This window comes from Manis pentadactyla, chromosome 9 (genome assembly GCF_030020395.1).
Source record: "Manis pentadactyla isolate mManPen7 chromosome 9, mManPen7.hap1, whole genome shotgun sequence".
Classification (NCBI taxonomy): domain Eukaryota; kingdom Metazoa; phylum Chordata; class Mammalia; order Pholidota; family Manidae; genus Manis; species Manis pentadactyla.
This window is the reverse complement of record NC_080027.1, coordinates 43,828,865-43,848,668: the sequence shown is the minus strand read 5'-3', so window position 1 is coordinate 43,848,668 and position 19,804 is coordinate 43,828,865. Positions and strand designations below refer to the sequence as shown.

At 34.9% G+C, this 19,804-nt stretch overlaps 1 pseudogene; it reads right to left on the bottom strand.

The window, feature by feature from the left end:
• Positions 1–7,192: 7,192 nt before the first annotated feature.
• On the bottom strand, positions 7,193–8,175 carry LOC118912073 (olfactory receptor 52J3-like; annotated as a pseudogene).
• Positions 8,176–19,804: the final 11,629 nt, after the last annotated feature.

Here is a 19,804-nt window from a genome sequence, read left to right as displayed (position 1 = left end):
GAAAGCCTAATAATATAAGAAGTGCTAAATTATTTGATTTTTTTCTATTTATTAGTGTCACATTGCCATTGCAGTGTATGTGTTAACTTCCAATTAGAAAAAAAATTTAAAGTTTATAGAAATGAAATTTAGATAAGATTATTGCTTAAAGATCCTGGCTATATATAGATCTAGACATGTTTGGAAAACTTTGGAATTGATTTTGTGAATGATTAGTAAAGCCTTTTAAAAGGGTTTTTACAATAGCTTTGGAAATTTAAGGATTCCTGATTTGGCATTTACCGCCATATTATATGAAAGCATGAATTGTGGAGTATTTATCTTGAGAGCTGAATGAAGGACAGAGTGAAACCCAAAGTTGGGAAAAGTTCTACAGGATAATTATAGGATGGTGACAGGGGAAGACAAGGAAAACAAGACTGAAGGTTAACATAGAACCACAATTTGAATGACAAAGACTTAAAGAAAGACAGATACAAAAAGTTAAAAATGTATTTGTATCTGTGCACACCCACAGGCACCTCTAATCCAAATATATAAGATTCAATATGATCTTTTGATGTACACTCCTGAGTCTATGTAAATTATTATCTTGTTACTCTCTGGGCTCACTGATACCTTCCATATTCAACTAGCTTCCTTTTTTTCTTCATTCCTGTCATCTAATTTATCTCTTTAACTTAAATCTCAATGAATCAGCCACAGTAAATGGTTCCTGTCTTAAGGGATCCTTTCTAGGCCCAAGGCCAGACTTACCAACAAAAGCGTTCTGAGTCAGCTGGCTTCACCTGCCGCAGCTTGTTTCCATGTTCATCCCCTCTGACTGAAGGGGGGATTTATACTGTAAACACTGCCCGTAAAATGGAGTGTCTCCAAACCACAGTACTCTCTAGTGAACAGAAGCGTCCAGGGGCACTGAGATAGATGATTCATAAATAGGAAGCATAATATCATTGGTAATAAAAAAACAAATCTTATGCTGAGTGCTGATTCCTGAGCTTGGGATGACTCACGGGGAACTGGTTCATCTCTAGGCAGCAGAGGATGTGAGGAGGGCTTACATCCTGCTTTCTTTTCAAGATCCCTCTAGTTCTGGAGTCCCTTCCATGGGCCCCATGTACCTATCTAGGTCACAGAAAATCTAGGGTGATTTTATATTATGGTTTGGCAAGTCATTCTGGCTTTTATTTTTTTCATTACCATGTTCTTTACCTTGCTCTTATGTGGTCAATTTCTCCAAAACTTACCTCCCTACCTCCCCTCTCCCACCCCAGTCTTAACACAATTTAACTTTAAATACTATCATGAAAAAATGAAGCCCAACTAACATCCATCATTTCATGGAATGGAGTATTCATTAGAACTTAGGTGGCAGAGATAATTTAATAAAACAAAGACCAAGTGTTTTGAACACAAATCATCTCTTCTTCCTGGTTCTCATTAACAATAAAATAAGACAAGGTTTAAGTTACTGGGAAAGAGAAAGAGGTCTAGGGAAAGAAATGTGAGATATGGGAGATGGGCTAAATGGATGGACTTTGAGACAGACTGCACAAGTTTGAATCGGACATAGGAGATTGAGCAAGAAATGTAAACTCTGTCTCCGTTTCCTTCTCTATAATGAACAGAGAAGGAAACACAGTGTTGTGAAGATTTAAAAAGCTAATACTTGTATAGAACTTAAACACTTCTTGATATATAGTAAGAGATTTGCAGCTGTTTGTTGATAATTATTTAGTATACTTAGCTAACACTTAATATTCCCAGGCTAGAATACTCAACTGAAGCTCATACTGTTTGGAGTTACCATGGAGCTATCTCCTAGAATTCACTCTTGGAGTTACAGGGGAGTCAATAAACAACATTATCTTCCTTGCTTAGATTTATTGCCAATGAAGAACAAAACACATGAATTAGACAAATGGCTTTCAGAACATCAGCACTATTACTGAGTAAAAGCTATGTAGGATTCCTCAGCCCAATTATGCATTTAAACTAGTAAACTGGGCTTTCTAACAATCTTTACCCATCTCCCCAAGCCCCATAAATGTAACCTACCTTAGAACCTCAGGTTTTTGGTTGCAGAAACAGGGACTGGTCAGGAAACTTGTCGAATTCATGGATTTTTGGACAGTGACACTGGGATGGGCAGTGTCAGTGCTGTTAGGTGTCGATAGATCTGTGTGTTTCCAGATTCTCTATTCAGCATACTCATCTTTTTTGTTTATTCATTTATCAGTTGTCTTCTTTAATAATTTCAACAGTACAGTAAGATTTTTGATATCTCAAAGAACATGTCCTGTTTCTTTCTTCTAGGCCTGTAAGATAATTTCTGGCTAACTTTTTTTTCTTTACACTTTTAAAAAATTTTAGAACCCTTATGAATTACAGAAATATGCAAGTACAGGACAGAGAGTTCTTATACAAACCACGCTTAATTCCCCCATCATTAAGATTTTACATGAGTATGGTCATTTGTCACAACATGTGAGCCAATGTCCACTAAAGTTCATATGTTATTAAAGTTGACACATTATTCAGATTCCCTTAGTTTTACCTAATGTTCTTTTTCTCTTATGGGGTCCCCTCCAAGTTGCCAAATTGCTTTCACTATTTAGGTCTTGTTAGGGCTCTTAGGCTTCTCCTGGCTGTGGCAATTCGTCAGGCTTTTCTTGGTTTTGATGACCTGACAGTTCTTAGGAGTACTGGTCAGGTTTTTGTAAAATGTTCCTCAATTGAGATTAGTCTGATTATTTTTCCCGTGATTAGACTAGAGCTTTGTGATTTGGGTAGGATGATCAGGGGATAAAATGACATTTATATCAACATAAACTACAGGTACATAACTAGGAACATGTCTTATATCTGTTGACGTTGAACTTCATCAGCTGGCTGAGGTAGTGTTTGTCGGGATTCTCTTTCTCCACCATGTCCAAGCTCCCTCTTTGGAAGGAGGTGACAATGTGCAGCCCACAAATTAACAGTAAGAAGCTGTGCTCTACCTCCTTGAGGGTGGAGTATCCTTATAAATTGTTTAGATTTTTTTTTTTGCATGAAAGATATATGTATTTTCCCATCTGTTTACAGATTCAGTCATTTATCTGTATCAGTGAGAACCCAGATAGTTATTTTAGACTTTTGTCATAATCCAATACTACTTTATTCTGTCACATTGTCCAGTTTTGGCCATTGGGACCTCTTTCCATTGGCTCCTGTGTCCCTTTGACATATCCCCATAATTATGTGTTCTTTTGTTAGGGATGGGGGTCACTTTCTTACTTTCTGGCATCACACATTGCTACAGGCTAACCTTGTATATCACCTCCCCCAGTCTCACAGTGTGTTATTTCTCCATGGGTCACTGGTTTCTTTAATAGGGTAATTCTATTAGAAACAAACTGCTGGATGCTCAGTGTCCTATGCTCCTGGGGTGTCAATGGTTTAAGGTCCTCTCAGCTAACAAAGCAAGGAAATGTATGCATGTATGCTAACCTGTGCATATATATATGAGTAGCTAGCTAGCATCTAGCATATAGTGTCTATCTAAACCTAAACATAGTGATGTCTCCATGACCATATGAATTATTCTAGTTTCCTGATTATCTGTAAACTCCCACTCCAGCAAAGAGAAACCTGGCCCTTACCATATGCCATGCATTTACATAATTGTTCAATAACTGTATGCTTATGTAGCTGTGTTGGAATTGTTACCCTCTAGTTCCATGGGGAAAAAAACTCATCTGCTAGAAGACAGTGCTTAGGATAGCTCTTTTTCCTTCAGTCTCACAGACCCCACTCATTTCCAAAGTTACACCTCAGTGAGTTTTTTTCCTTCATTTGCAATAGATTGTATTTTTCACATTTTACATTATCCTGGGATCCCCTGAACTCCTAAATAATTTTTTATTTATATACATTAAGGTCATCTTTTGTCACTATTCAACTCAAAAAAGTTCTATGGGTTTTGTCAAGTACAGTACTATGCATGAACCATTACAGTATCATGTAGAATGATTTCACCAATTTAAAAATTCCCATGTGCTCCACATATTCAACATCTCCCCCTGGTAACCCTGGATGTTTGGTGTCTGTATAGTTTTGCTTTTTCCAGAATATAATTTTACTGGAGTCACACAATGTGAAACCTTCTCAAGCTGGCTTCTTTCATGTTGAAATATGCATTTAAGATTCATCCTTGTCTTTTTATGGCTTGACATATCATTTCTTATTAATGCTGAATAATATGTCCATTGCATTATGTACAATGAATGTACCACAGATTGAATATTTATGTGCCTATTGAAAGGCATCTTTGTTGTTTCCAGTTCTTGACAATTATGAATAAAGTTGCTATAAATATTCATGTGCAAGTTTTTGTGTGGACATAGTCTTCAAACCAATTGGGTAAATTCTTTTGAGTGTAATTGCTGGGTCATATGGTAATTCTGTACTTATCTTCATAAGAAATAGTCAAACTTTCTTCCAAAGTGTCTGTGCTGTTTTGTATTCCCACCAAAAATGAATGAAAGGTTCTGTTGTTTTGCATCCTCACCTTTTCTTGGTATTGCTTGTATTTTTAATTCTAGCAATTTTTAGAGGTGTATAGTGGAATCTTATTATATTTTTAATTTGCAATCCTTAATGCAAAAATATGTTAGGCATCTTTTCAAATGCTTTTTTTCCATCTGTATATTTTCTTTGTAAGGTGTCTGGGCAAATATTTTTACTCAATTTTTGATTGGGTTATTTTTGTTTTATTTAAATACATCTTAGTTGTAGGTTTTCATTTTATTTTAAATCAAGTTAAGGAAGTTCTCCTCTATTTTTTCCTTGCTGCGTGTTTCTATAACTATGTGTTGCTGTTTTTTTTTCTGTAAAACTTTTTTTAACTAATGATAAGACCAATATGATTTTTCTTAGGCTGATGTTCTAGGTTACTTGGACTGCTTTTTGCATGTTGAATCAACTTTACATGCCAGGAATAAATATAATTTGGTCAATTTTTATAAATTATTAGCTTCAATTTTGTAATGTTTTATTGATGATTTTGCATCTGTTCATAAGAGGTATTATTGAGACATGTTCTGTATTAATATTTTTAGTAATATCTTTAACTGGCTTTGGTGTTAGGGTATTTCTGGCTCCATGAAATGAATGACAAAGTAGTGTTTGTTCTGGAAGTGATTTTAGAGACCTGATAAAATTTCCTCCTTTTTGCTGTCTGCTTGAATTCACCAGTGAAACTATCAGGACCTGATTTTTTTTTGGGTGGGAGGGAAGATTATTAAATAGTGATGCACTTTATTTAATAAATGTGGAGATTTTTAGATATTTAGAATGTAAATTTCCTTCTGTGAGATATCAACTAAAATATATTTCCACTGCATTGGCTTTTAGTGGTAGGGCATGGAAACAAAGGAAAGGGGATGGTTGGAGACAAAGAGCATTATGACCGCAATGTTAGAACGCAATGTAAGGTAGACCTTCACATTTTAATAGAAAATGTCATTATTTAGAGGTTAACATATCCAAATCCTATCAGTCAGGCCAAATGAAAATCGCTTTCCCTCTAAAGGTAGGACACTGAATTTAAGTTCTGTGAGTAATAATGTTGCTAGTCCTGTGTGGCATTAAAAGTGGGGTCACATTTTGGATGGAGGCTTAAAATCAATTCATAAAAATAAATATTTTATTATTGTGAAAAATCAGTCTTTATTTTATGTGCTTTATTCTTAAATATCATTAAATTTGAGTTATGCTTAAAATGAAACACAATGTCCAAATTAAGGAAAACATTGGAAAGAATGCTATTGGATGCACTTTTAACAAGAGTTTATCAAAAATTCATGATGTGCATCTTCCTATATCTAACAGAAAAGAAAATTTAATATGCTTAAGGTGTTCACAGGAAATAAATTCTTCAGATAATATTTAGATATCCCTTATGTCACCTTCCATTAATTCCTTTCAGAAAGCTTTTACTGAAGGCTATAGCCCATACTCCTGGCATGAAAGATAACAGCTTTCATACTAACAAACCCTGAAGATATGTGTTCTAGTACATTTAGTCACATTGCAAAATTGTACACTTTGCAAAATATGTCATTTTTGTACCATCAGATGGTGTACATGCTATCAGGAAATTGGTTCCTAGGCTCTTGAGCAGCCATTCTTATGTTTCTATTTCATTATTTTTACATGTACATCAGTTCCTGCCAACCTCAAATTCAAGATTGATCAAAACATTTCATTGATGGTGGTGGAGATAATGTCCTTATAAGGTTGCACAAAATACACTTGTAAGAATATTCAGCAAATTTCTGTGAAAGTAGCTGACTGAAAAGTTATTTTCCACCTCAACTTGTCTGAGATTCATCTATTTTTGCAAAGCCTCAAGTCCCAGAAGGTGAATGTATATGGCATTCCACAAATAAAGAGACCCTTCGGAGAAGAAATGGCCCACACAAATAGAAATTTGCCTAAATACATTTAACACACACACACACACACACACACACACACACACACACAGAAAAAAAGCTGAATAAACATGACTTGAAATCCCATTGTTAGAATTCTGTGTGTTCAAGCTTTTCTTATAAACAAGATTTTCCATCTTTGACAGAGTATTGTTTTCACTGAGCTTTACTTCAACCTTCTCCAGAAAGGAAGGTGGTACAGTGAAGGCACATAGTGCCCATAGGTTTTTTATGAAGAGTAAGGAAGACGGTGCTAAAAAAAAAAATAGAAGAAATGAAGACTCTTTTGAAAACTTCACTGGATATCCCAGTATTGTCCTCAGAGTAATCAGATACATTTAAATTTATAACTGAGAAATTTACCAAGATCTTTCCATTTTGCTTTCATATTTGGTTATTTTTTTCAGAGAAAACAAGGGAATTGACATAAACTAATTGTGTCTAGCTCTAATACTGTCCTACGATTTAATACAGATAGTGGGAGGTTCACTAAATCTCCACAGTTAATAATGAAAGGGCTTCCAGTGGGATGCTTTTCCCTACTGCACTGGTACCCTACATTCAGAAGAATAAACACTCCACACCACTAGGGAGATGAAACATTGGGATTTAAGACCAAAAGGCATTCTCCAAAGTTTGTTCTTTTAGGATCTGCAGGATCTTTTCATATGAGGGATATCTAAAAAGTTAATCAACCTAAAGTAGAGTCTAAGTTAACTTCTTTCCATTACCCATACCCTCACAAACTCAGGAAACAAGAGACCCTCCTTTGAGGTGAAAGCATGAATCACATACTCACAAATCTGCTTTGTCCTCACACCACAGATAATAGGATTGAGGGCAGGTGGGAAAACCACGTAGAGGTTGGCAATGAGGATATGGACATAACGGGGAATTTTTTTGCCAAATCGATGGGTGAGAAAGGAGAAAAAGAGGGTGTATAGAGAACACATATACCCCAACATGTGACCCACATGTGCTCAGGGCTTTGTGACGAGCATCTTGAGATGGGAGACAGAAACCTGCACAGAGGATGTAGGCATAAGAGATTCCAACCAGTGCCACATCCAAAATAAGAAAAGAAGACACAAAAAGCCCATAAATGGCATTAATTTGAATGCTGGCACAGGGCAGCTTGGCAATGCCCATGTGCTCACTGTAGAAGTGGTCAATAATTCGAGCCTCGCAGAAGGGCAAATAGTGGGTTAGGTAGAGAGTGCGCAACATGAGCAGGACTGGGCACATTATAATACCCACAGCAGTGCCCACTAGCACTGTGGGTGTCAGGATGGTTGTGTACTGGAGCGGTACACAGATAGCCACAAAGCAGTCAAAACCCATTGCCAGCAGACCAGCAGACTCCATTCTTGTGAAGGTGTGTATTGAAAACATCTGGGCCACACAGGCTCCATAGTCAATTTCATGTGCATCAAACCAGAAGATATCCAGCATTTGGGGCACTGAGGATGTGGAGAGGGCCGGATCTATGGCTGATAAGATGGCTAGAAAGTGGAGCATAGGATCCCGCAGAGTATGGTCAGACAGATGATCAACGAAACGGTAGCATTGCCCAGCAGAGCCACTAAGTCAATGAAGCAAAAAGGCAGGGAGATCCAGCCATGTGAATTCTCAAGCCCTGGGATGCCAGTCAGAAAAAAGTGTCAGGGTGGAAAGTGGAAGTGCTGGTCTGGCACATCTTGCCATTGATGAGAAGAGAGAGGTAGTTGACCACCTCTAGGAGGAAAAATAAGAGTTATAAATGCACAGCTCAAAACTTCTCTAATAGGCTTAATTTTAATCTTTATTTTTCTTCTCTCTTATTACAAAAGCTGATGCTAAAACAAGTTCAAAATCAGATGTAGGCATAGATGGAGCAGTTATCTTCAAGTGGAAGGAACATTAATTTTATGAAAAGTCTCCCTCTGAGGTTTTGGACATTAATATCTTGCATTCATTTGCTTCTAATAAAAAACCTGGAATGAATTTAAAAAACATGAAGGGGCTTATGTTTACACTGAGATACCATCCTTCTTCAAAGACAGAGTACACCTTACTTAAACACATCAACACAAAATCACAGATACTGCACACAGAACATGACAATACATATAAGAAAATAGGTGTACTTAAACATGTAGAATGACAGAAAACCCAGCAGGGTTTCTTAAATCAGTTTGTTCAGTACCAGTTTTTACAGTTCTATGTATTTAGAAAATATACTTCATTAATTCACCTTTCATATCTTCTCATATATTCCCACAGACACACTGTACTATGCATCAGATATGAAAATAGTTACACAAAGATGGGAAATAATGCAGCTGGAAATCACTTCCAGGAGAGAAATGCATCCCTTTGCTATAGTATTCTGATGGGAATTAAACTAATAAAGAATCCCAAAGTTTCTACTTGTTGCCAAATTCTCAGGAATATTCCAAGATATCCAATAACTCTACCTTTCCTTGTCTGTGTGTGAGAGATTTGGGGGGAGTAGTGAAAAAGAGAAGCTTTGAAAGCGGTAAAGACATGTTTCCTCTGACAATGATGTGGCCAACATCAGGCTTAAGAAATCCATACTCCTAATTTACCACACTGTAGTTTCTCTCTCTCTCTCTCTCTCTCTCTCTCTCTCTCTCTCTTTCGCGCGCGCGCGCGCGCTGTCTCTAGTCTCTCTCTCCATCTCTTTCTTCTTTATTTCTTCTTCATAAAGAAAAAAGTAAGCCACGACAAGACAGAAATAAAATTGAAAAAATAATGAAGGGACAGAGGAGTATAGGAAAAGAGGGAAGGAAAGAAAAAAGAGAAGGAAACAAAGGAAGGAGTGAAGGAAAGAAGGAAGGAAGGTCATTTCAGCTCTAATTGACTCCCAAGAAAAGTGAGAGACAAATGTCCAAATTCTGAGAAATATTTTTTAATGGCATTGAAAAAAATAAAGATCCCAGCCCATAAATCCTGCAAGACTGTGGGTAATGTCCATCTCCTGTCTTCTTACTTCTCTGCTTCCCTCTTTGTAATCAACTTTATAAACCTGTACTTCACTCTGGGCCAATGATGACTTATTTTTTAAGAGGTACATTTCATAATACACAATTACCACTGAAAGGGGAGATAATCACTTATACCACCACTTGAATTCCGTTTATAGATTTTTTTTTAATTGAAGATGCCATAGCATAATATAGTAAAGACCTCTTTCAGTCAGGAAATCTTTCTACACTAGTGAGACAGTGTATATTAGCTTAGTAAATTTATTTGTAGTCTGTTGCTTGTTAGACAAGAATGTCTGATCACTGTCCATCCACATTACACATGTAATAAGAAACTCACCTCCAACAGGTCTAGGGCTGGAAAGCTCTTGTGCATCTACTAAAGGGAGTGAAGTTTTATACTAATCATACTCAGAATACTTCAGACAGGGGGGCCTGTCTGAAAACAAAGCCAACGCAAATCCCCTGTATGAACCAGGACTAATACCTCAGAGTCTCCTAAGAAAGATCCCATTATCTGCTCCCAGGACAGGACTGATGTGGAGGAAGACATCCCCTCCATTTCACTCCCCACTCCAGGCCCCTCCCCCAACATGTACTGTCAATCAGAAGTCAAAGATATAAAACTAATCATATCAGACCTTTATATGAAGTGAATAGAATCTCTTATTGGGTGAATTTTGCATCCTTTTTTTTTAGATATTATAGCAATGCATGTCTCGGGTATTAATTACAAATACCTGTATCTCCCCTTCCCACATACATGTCTTAGCAGTCATCAATAATTTATTAATATATCATGGCTATCAAATAAGACAAAGTCTCTCATTTCTTTTCCATACAGTGCTTTAAATGTAAGTTAATAAACATTAATTTAACATAAAAAAATAATATGAAGTATATTTAGAGATATGAACTATATGGAAGCCAAAGAAAGGAAAGATGTGTCTTGTCCAAATATTACAAAGTAACAAATCAAATGTATTTTTCAATGTAATGAATAAAAAAATAAAAAGATTATACTACTTAATCATAGAAAAATACAAGAACACTGCTTATAAAAGCTTAAGGTTGTGAACCAGCAGGAAATTCACAGGCTGCAATATGATATTTCAGTTGAATATATCAATTGAAGCACTTATATTATTAATGCATTAAAATCGTGTGTTGAATTTACTACAAATCTATAATGAAATGACAAGCAACTCAATATAAAAGGTAAGGACAAAAACTTGATCTGGTACCTCAAAGGAAGAGAATATCTGATGAATATAAGAAAATTTTTTCCTCACTTTTTTCATCAGGAAAATGCTAATTCAAACCACAGTTAGACACTCTCCAACCTATCCAGTATGGCTGAAAATAGGACTGCTAATTCCAAGTTTCCATAAAGATAGACAGCATCTACTTACTAGTTTAGGAACTGGATGTGTCTATTCAAAATATTCCCTGTGAACCAGAAATCACTCCTGAGTAATTATCTAAAGGAAATAAGTGCTTATGTTCACCAAAACACATACACGAGAATGTTCATAGTGATTTTAATCACAGTAGTGGAAAAACCTCAAACTCCAACAACAGGAGAATATATAAATTAATTGGGTTTATTCCTTAAAGAAAATACTATCTATGAAGAAATAAAACAACACATAATAAAACACTAACAAGCAAATACAACTGAACTATAATGACATACAAAATGGATTAACCTAACAGAAATATTGTAAAACAAAAAGCAGAGACATCACAGTGTTTTCCTAAGAGACATCATGTTGTGTTCCTAAGATTTTCATACTTGACTGATATTGTGTGGAATTTTGGAGACAGGAAACAAGACCAAAAAAAACTATACTCTATCTGCATGAATCAGAAGATGAGAATAAAAAGGGGTGAAGTGAGTATTTAAGCCAAGAAATGAGTGATGACTGAAAACATGGAAAAAAATCATAATGGCACAAGAGGTGTCAGCACCATCAGGAGAAAAAATGATTTCTGTGTACCTACCAGATTGTATTGAGTCTTGTTAAAATGCACATGGCAAATTCACTGAAGCCAAATGAAACATATAATGCTTATAATATTTTCTTTCTATTTTCCTAGAATGTACTCAGTTATTCTATGCCTAGAGGAATCAATGTATCTTTATGTACAGCTTGACTGTACCCTCTTTCCTCTTCCATTTGGAACATAAAACAGTGGAATGCTGACATGCCTTATCTGCTAGAGAGCAAAATCCCCAAACCCTCACCAATCCTTACATGTACCTTAGTATCAGACACAAGATACTGAGAAATGTTTCTTATTAAATATTTGTTGAAAAAATGACTTTTGATTTGAACAAAATAAGTCATTTCAAAGGAAAAAAGTAGACTAGCATGTAGGATAAAGGGTAATTATGTTTGAGATTATAATATTCCATTCCAATTTACATTCTCAATGGGGAAGGATTTTTATGTGTTCATAGCTTATACATATTGATTAAATAGCCATGGCCTTAATTGTGCAATTGTAAAGGTGTCACAGCCTTTTGTTAAAGGCTCTCAAGGTTAAGGAATTTTGAATCTGGTTTGTTAAACTGCTGGTAACTTAAAACTGGCCATGTTGGAAGAAGTTACATGCCAGAAATAGTTTCTATTTTGTAAATTCTCTCAACATTGTGGGTATAAATGTATGCTTGCATGATACATTTATACATATACATACGCGTGTGTGTGTGACAGTCCAACCTACAGATGACACATGATATTTGTGTGCGTGCAAACACATGTTAAAGGATGTATGTAGGTTTCAAAAAAATGGAGCACTGAGTAAAAGAGAAGGTGGCGAGGAGAAAAAGAGAGTGGGAGGAATTAAAAAGTTGGGAGACAGAGGAGTATGGAGGCAGGGAACAGAGAGGATGGAAAGGAAGCAGACAAGTATGTCATGATCTCTAAGACTGAGAGTTTGAATATATCTTTGGAATCCAGTTTTTAAAAATAGATTACATAAATATGCAACAGATGAGAACTGGCAGTGCAATGAGGTGAAGTCCATTAAATAGTTCATTTAATGTCATAATTGGATTGATAAAATAATTAAGTGAAAGGCAAAGATATTTATTTTCCCTTTACAAAAAAAAAATTACCAGGAAGAAAACAGAAATATGGGGCTTGAGAATAACAGAGGAAGGAGACTCAATGGAAACCTTATTAAGGAAATTGTGATTGAATTTTATACACCAGATTGTAAAATTCATAAGACAAATACTGTTTCATTAAATTACACCACTTTTACTCCTCAGCAGTCAACTTCAGTTTGATACTTACACTTAATTTTACTTTTATAATTTTTATCTTAAAATGATACCTCTCATTTTAGTCAATTTGAAAAATAAAAAATATATAAATAAAAACAAAATACATATATGTTTGTAAAAAATCACTAAGAACTAAAATGTTTTCCCATGTATTTGTTCAAAAAAGAATTGTGACTATACTTTTCGATTTTCACTCAACATAAAATATTGAAACCTTTTCTGTATCAAATTTTATTAATGCATATAATATATGCTCACTTAATCATCCCCCATTACTACATATTTCCCTAATATTTTACAATTGCAAGTAGTACTATGTATATGGTACTAATAAGTACATAACTGTAATTATATGTAACTCTCTGTAAGTTTACACAGTAAGTTTTTGTTTATTAGAGGAACCATATTTATCTTATTACATTTGCATCTTCATCCTCAGATACCTGTCATTGTGTATGCTCTTTATTATTATTTGTTTAATAAGTAAATTACAGTTAATGAAGACTATGCCTTTAGAAATTGTCAATTCATAAATTGGGTATTATCTTGAACACTAACTATTTATTTCACTTAAGATAATTATTGTAAAGCAGTAATAGTAAATCTAATCCCTTTATCACTGGTGTGTTTAAAAATAGGCATAAGGCCTAATTCTGGACAACCAGTCATGACAGGAAGAGTCCAATGTCCATGTTGCAAGAAAATTCCTATGAACCTAAAGAAAAACTGAATTACACTTTGGGCCACTGAAAGAACCAACTTTGGATCCTGTCCTTCTACTGGGCTTGTTGTTATGTAAAATCACGTATTTCATTATAGTTTAAGTAAGTTCATATTACAATTTTCTTTTGCTTGCAAACAGACATCCTAGCCAGGATGCTGATTGTAAACATGTTTAAGACAATTGTTATGTAATGTTAAAACCACTTGTCACAAATAATCTGCCAATTTATATTCCATATTTCATGAATAAATTGATTGGGTTGGGAAGATGTGCTCTGCACATTTACTCACTATATTTAGAATTAAATCATTTATTCAAATCTTGATGCAATATAATATCTTTCTACAACCTGTTTCTATATCATTTCTTTGGCAACAATAAGGCAAACCAATAATTACACCTAATGCTGACTTTCTTGAACATGTCTAATAATAGGCACTTGAGTTTTCCATCCTTCCTTAGGTTGATTTATTCAGCAAACATTTATTGAGTAGCTGTGTGAGTCACACTGTGAGTTACTAAATGGATAAAGGAGTATCAAATTTCATATGGTCTGGAGGACAAGGAATAATATTATAACATTATTATAAGTTATTATAAGTTATGTTATTATTAGTAGTACATAATATTAAGTTGTAAGTAAAAGAACTAAGCATAAGTGCACAGGAAACAAGAAAAGTGAGTATTTGTGTGAGGGAAATTACCCTAGAATTTGCTGATGAACAGAAATTAACTCCCATGTGAACCAATATTTTTCTTTTTCTGAAATGAGATGCTTTTGAATGGTAGATTTTAAAAATTAAAATACAAATGCCAGAAAATTGGTGTGAAATTAATATTTAGTGAATGGGGAAGGGAGAGAAAAGTACTCTTATAAAGTATTATAATTGGATTTAAGGAGTTTACCAAGGAATAGGCATATCTCTACAAAGCAAAGACCAAGAAGGATGTTTAGTAGGAAAACTGAAGCTGGGAGAGGTGTTTGTCATGGAGAATGCAGCAAAAGTCCACATACAATTTCACTGGTCATTAGAAATACTAAACAAGATGGTAGCATCAGAGACAGAAAGGAAAATACCTAAGAGCTATTTAAGAAATAAAATTAACTCATCTGGAAGACTTGAAATAGCTGATAATAAAGGCACTTCAGAGATGGTGTTATCACATAGCTGATGCAAGAAATTAGAATAAGGAAAGTTAGGAAGAGGAACATATGACTAAGATTGGGAGAATATGAGCTGAGAAGACAAAAGATTGTGGAGATAACTTTCCTCACATTACACATGGAGGAAGAGAAAAAAAAATTATGTTGAGAATTATTTCCACATTTAACAATTCCTGTTTTAAAGACTAAGAGGTAATGCTAAACATATACATGAAAAATATGGACGCAATTTGTAATGAGCTAGGGGAAAAAAATTATTTTTCAATTCCCCTTAATAATTTTGAAACAATCAAGTTTTTATAAAATCTCAACAAATTAGCTGTGTATTAGTATGTTGTGTGTGTACATATAATGTACATATATTACATAGTATATATTATATTTGACATCATTATAGGGGGGCTAAGTAAGCTGAAATGGAAAGAGAATGGAAATAAGGAAAAGATAATGCATGTCTTACTCATGTCATATATAAACAGCTCCCCCTCCTGCACACATATATGTAACAACACATAAACCTTACATCTGTCTGAATAAGAGATAATATCTCCTCATTGTAAATCTGAGGCAGTCATGATTTTAAGAGTTTAAGACACATGGCAAACATGTTGAAGACTAGATAGAAATTATATTCTGAGGAAACCGAGTTTCTTATTTTCAGTTACCTAAACTGTTCTTATATATTCTCATGTACCTTATTTAAGGCATCTGATAGAATATTTTCAAAACATTCATTCATTCATTATATGCAATTGTTTTGTAGTTAAAAGTGTCTTATCAAATTGTATCATTGGAGGATTCCAGAGGAACAAAACTGATTATGATCACAGTTTCTGTAAGACAATCAGGGTATTATCCAGACGTGGGTATATGGGAAGCAAAGCCAGGGAGAGGGTTGTGTCAGCTCCCCTCCCAGCTGGGGCCCGCTCCCCCTGCAGGCACAGGTCAGTTCTGGCAGAGGCCAGTAGAGCAGCTAATTCACACCCTGCTTGCTCTCTTTCTCTGTTGGATCTTACACAAACCACCCCATTTCTGTTCCACTTTTCTACTCTGTTGCATCTGAAGTTAATTGACCCATTTTAAATACACTAGGCTATTAGTAGTTAAGTTTTGGGGGAGTCAAAAGTTATACATTGATGTTCCATGTCATGGGGATCAGTGTGTCTAACTTTCAGATCATTCAAGGGTCAATTGTAATTAAATATAAAAACAAAATTCCAAATTATACAATTAAAACTTGGTGAAATTGGCACAAAAATGATTTAAAAATTGTTAAACACCCTCAAAGGGCTCTGGAATACTTGTAAAAGCACAGTTAATCTAGATGGCTGAAAGGTTTGACTGTTTAAAGATGTCAGATTTTCCACATTAGTGTTGAGATGCAAGTCAGTTTTCACCAAATCCCACTTTATTTCATATAATTAAATAAATTTTCTATGAAATTCTGATGAATTATTAAAATATAAGGTATACATCACAACATGAAACTTAGATTATGATATCAACTTATAAAGCCTAATATTTAAATATTCAAAATCATATAATATAAAAATCATGGAATAAAATTAAACCAAATATCAAGGTGACACAGTTGATGTTAGTTTTTCTTCATTATTATTATTATTTTCTTCATTATTATGGCATTATTTTAAATGAAGGACTTAGACAATGTCTTTCCTTTTTGGATACATATGTATGATAATTTAAGAACCGACAATTCTGAGACTCAAGCCCTGAGTTCTCAACTCAAATCATCAGCTTGCAATGGCTTCTTTCTCTGACACCACAGAGAGCCTACTCCCCCTACAGGCCCATGGGAGCCCGAGACATGCCTATAACTGAGCTCCTTTGGAAAGCTGTCACTCTTAAGAGAACCGGTCTTCCTCAGACCAGGTAGGCTCCGATCCCCCTCCCACAGAACACCTGGTGAGGTGAGGCAACATGCAGCCACTCTCCTTCATGGACACTCTAGCTTGGTAGGTAGTATCCCCAAAGAAGGTTTCAAGCTCTAGTCAGAGCAGATAGGCTCAAAAACAGGCTTGTGTAAGACTTCCTGGAGCAAGTGAGCCCATTTGGGTTTGTGGTCCCTATAAAAACTGCCTTTGTTTTATTCAGTTATTGGTAGGGATGAGGCTGCAACTTTCCTTGAGAATAAATTTATGCATGAGCGTCTCTGCTTGGTTCAGTCCATCAGAGGCAAGCTGAAGAAGGAAAGGATGGGAGTACAGGTGTATCAGTCCTGTACTCTAAGCAGATCTATGATATTTGGGCAATATGATGCTACTTAAAGCAGTCTTAAATGCACTACCATTTTACATTTGCAAAACCCTGTGGAGTACTCATCTCCTAAGGGTTAGTGTAAAGATTACAAACTTTGTAATGTAGTTGGATTCAAATTCCAGCTCCTGGAATTCATAGCTTTGGGGAACTTAAATGAACATTCTTAGCTTGCTTTTTAAACATTTGTGTTACAAGTGTGATTATCTACCCAGAAACTCCCTCATGGGCTAAATGGGATAATGCCTGCAATGTGAATAATACAGTACCTAATATATGCCAATTCATGTTGATTTGTTTTATTTTTGTAAAGAGATGGATATAGATGTAGAATTTAGCCAAAAGATGTTATAGATTTTTTATTTTATTCCTCCCCAAAAATGTATGTGAGTTTCTTTCTCTCCATTCCCTTTTTTTTCCTCCATTTTATAGTCAGACAAGGAACAAAATGCTGACAGAGATCCATTTTGTTGGAGATAAATCCCTGGGTATGTCTGAAAGATTCAGTATTATAATTAGGAAACTGCTAATGCACCACAGCATTTGGGGATAGTGTGGGCTATAATAAATTTATAGTGACTTCCACTGGTTGTCTTCAATTTATGTGGAAATTATTTACCAGAAAAATAATAACACCCTGTTATCTTCTCCCTTTCCCAAGCAAATATATAAAAATACAAGGCCTTTTCTAAATAAGAATTTGTAATATAATAGAAGAGATAGATAAGCAAAAATATAAAATACTATCTGACAAGAGAAAGAAGGCAGGTAAGTGCACATACCATGGGGATGCTGACGAGGGGTGTCAATGATGGTTCAAAGAAGTTCCCAGAAAAATAATCTCGGAGGAGCTGAGAGGTGAATAGAGTCTTCAGTTCCAACCAAGTTACTGAAGGTTTTTATGTGTGAGGCATTACTTCCTTCATGAATTGAACAGATGACCAATTCTCTATGCAGAGAAATATGGGAAAAGGTATTTCAAGAGGTTGAAAAATTTACCAATATTTAACAAGACATGGAAGGCCACATCTCATTTGCAATTTCTTAGTTTTCATTTGTTTCTGATGAATAGAATTATAATTCTGCATTATTTGCTTACCTTAAACTATACAGGTAGCACATGAATATATAGAATAAGTTGGCACTGTTAAAAAAGTTGAACCATAGTGATACAGCTAAGTTATACTATCTGTATTCCTTTCCATCCATCTATTTTAGACTCTCCTAAGTTGGGTGTGTATGTATTTAGATTGTTTCCTGTGTTTATAAAATTCTCAGTATAAATGTGTTTATTATGTATACACACACACCTGTACACATGAATATATGTTTTATTTTTGCATGTGTTTCAATATTAATGGAAAAATCAAATTTCTGCTTCATTTTCTCATTTGGATGTTTTTCTATGTCAATTTATATAAATCTACTTTACTGTAAGCACTTCTGAGTATTCCATAATAAAAATATGCATGTCACAGATTTTTAAACTTAATAGTACCTTTAGCCATTTTGGATGTCCAAAATTTTTTAATCCTTCAATTTTTATTATATTATTGACAGTTTTGCAATAAGAATCACTGTATCTACTTCCATGTGAACATTACTCCCTAGGATGGCAAGTAGTTAAAATGTTCTGCCTTTTTTTTTTAGTAGTAATGGCTACTGTATGATTTTCCTCTAAAAGGTAGTTTGATTTTCTCCAATCAGTTGTGCATAATGATTTTAACCCAAACCTCATTAACACTTGTTATCAACAATCTTGGTACTCTGTTGCTTAAAAATGTAATGCATGAATTGTATCATATTCATTTTAATTTTTGATTTCCTAAGTGCAAGTAAGGATAAGATCTAGTTTATGTGATTGGTAAAACATATTTAAATTGTGCTATGGGATAGAGCAAATAGAGTGAAAGTTAGGTTAAAGAGTATGAGAAAAATGAGAATACTGATGGACTGGAGAATATAGAAAAATGGTTATAAAGATTCATTTTAGGACAAAAAAAAGAAAGTATGTAGAAATGCGTTATCTCAGTGGATGTATACATAAATGTAATAGTGGGGCAGGGTAAGATTGGGGGAGCTTTTCTCTGATAACAAATGGTAATTTTCTCTCTGAGGTAGGAGCTCATTGGCTGAGAGTGAAGTGCACTGCAGGAGGGTTCATTTGGAAGAGAAAGGCTTAGATTCAGTCCAGCTCCTTTACGGAATTTTAAAATACAGTGGCTTTTCACTCAGTATTCATAATCAAAGTAATGATGATGGCATTTTTTAATGTTAGATACAGAACCATCCTGCACCTCTTTGAAGTAGACTTCACATTAGTAGGGCAATTTATCACAACAGTTAAGAATGGGGCCCTAGAATCAGTGTGCAGGCTAGAAACCAAGTCTATCAGCAGCTGTTTAAACTTACAGAATTTACTTAAATTCTCCTTAAAACGGGGATAGAATTTATGAGGTAATACATGAATGTTCTCAAGAAAACAACTGACTCACTTTAAGCTTCTATAAAAATTTACCTATTGCATTATTACATAAATTCCCAGTAATCTTGTTTCCCTGCATTCCTCTTACATCCCAATTTGTATCATGATTCAGAAAGAAATTCAGAAGGTTTTCCAAAGTTCTCTGAACTATGTATCCAGCTGTTTACATGCTCAAAAGAGAACAACCATCCCTAGGGAACTTGAAGGCCAAATAGCCAAAGGAAGCAGAAATTTTGGGCCTAAAACTTCAACAAGAAATTAAAAGGTAAAAATACATGTCATCATTGTAAATCAGTATTGATGTCCACTCTGCAATATATACTCAAATCCTATTTCAATGCACACTGAATTAAGGGTTATTTTTCCTGATCACAAAGACTCCATTATCTGCA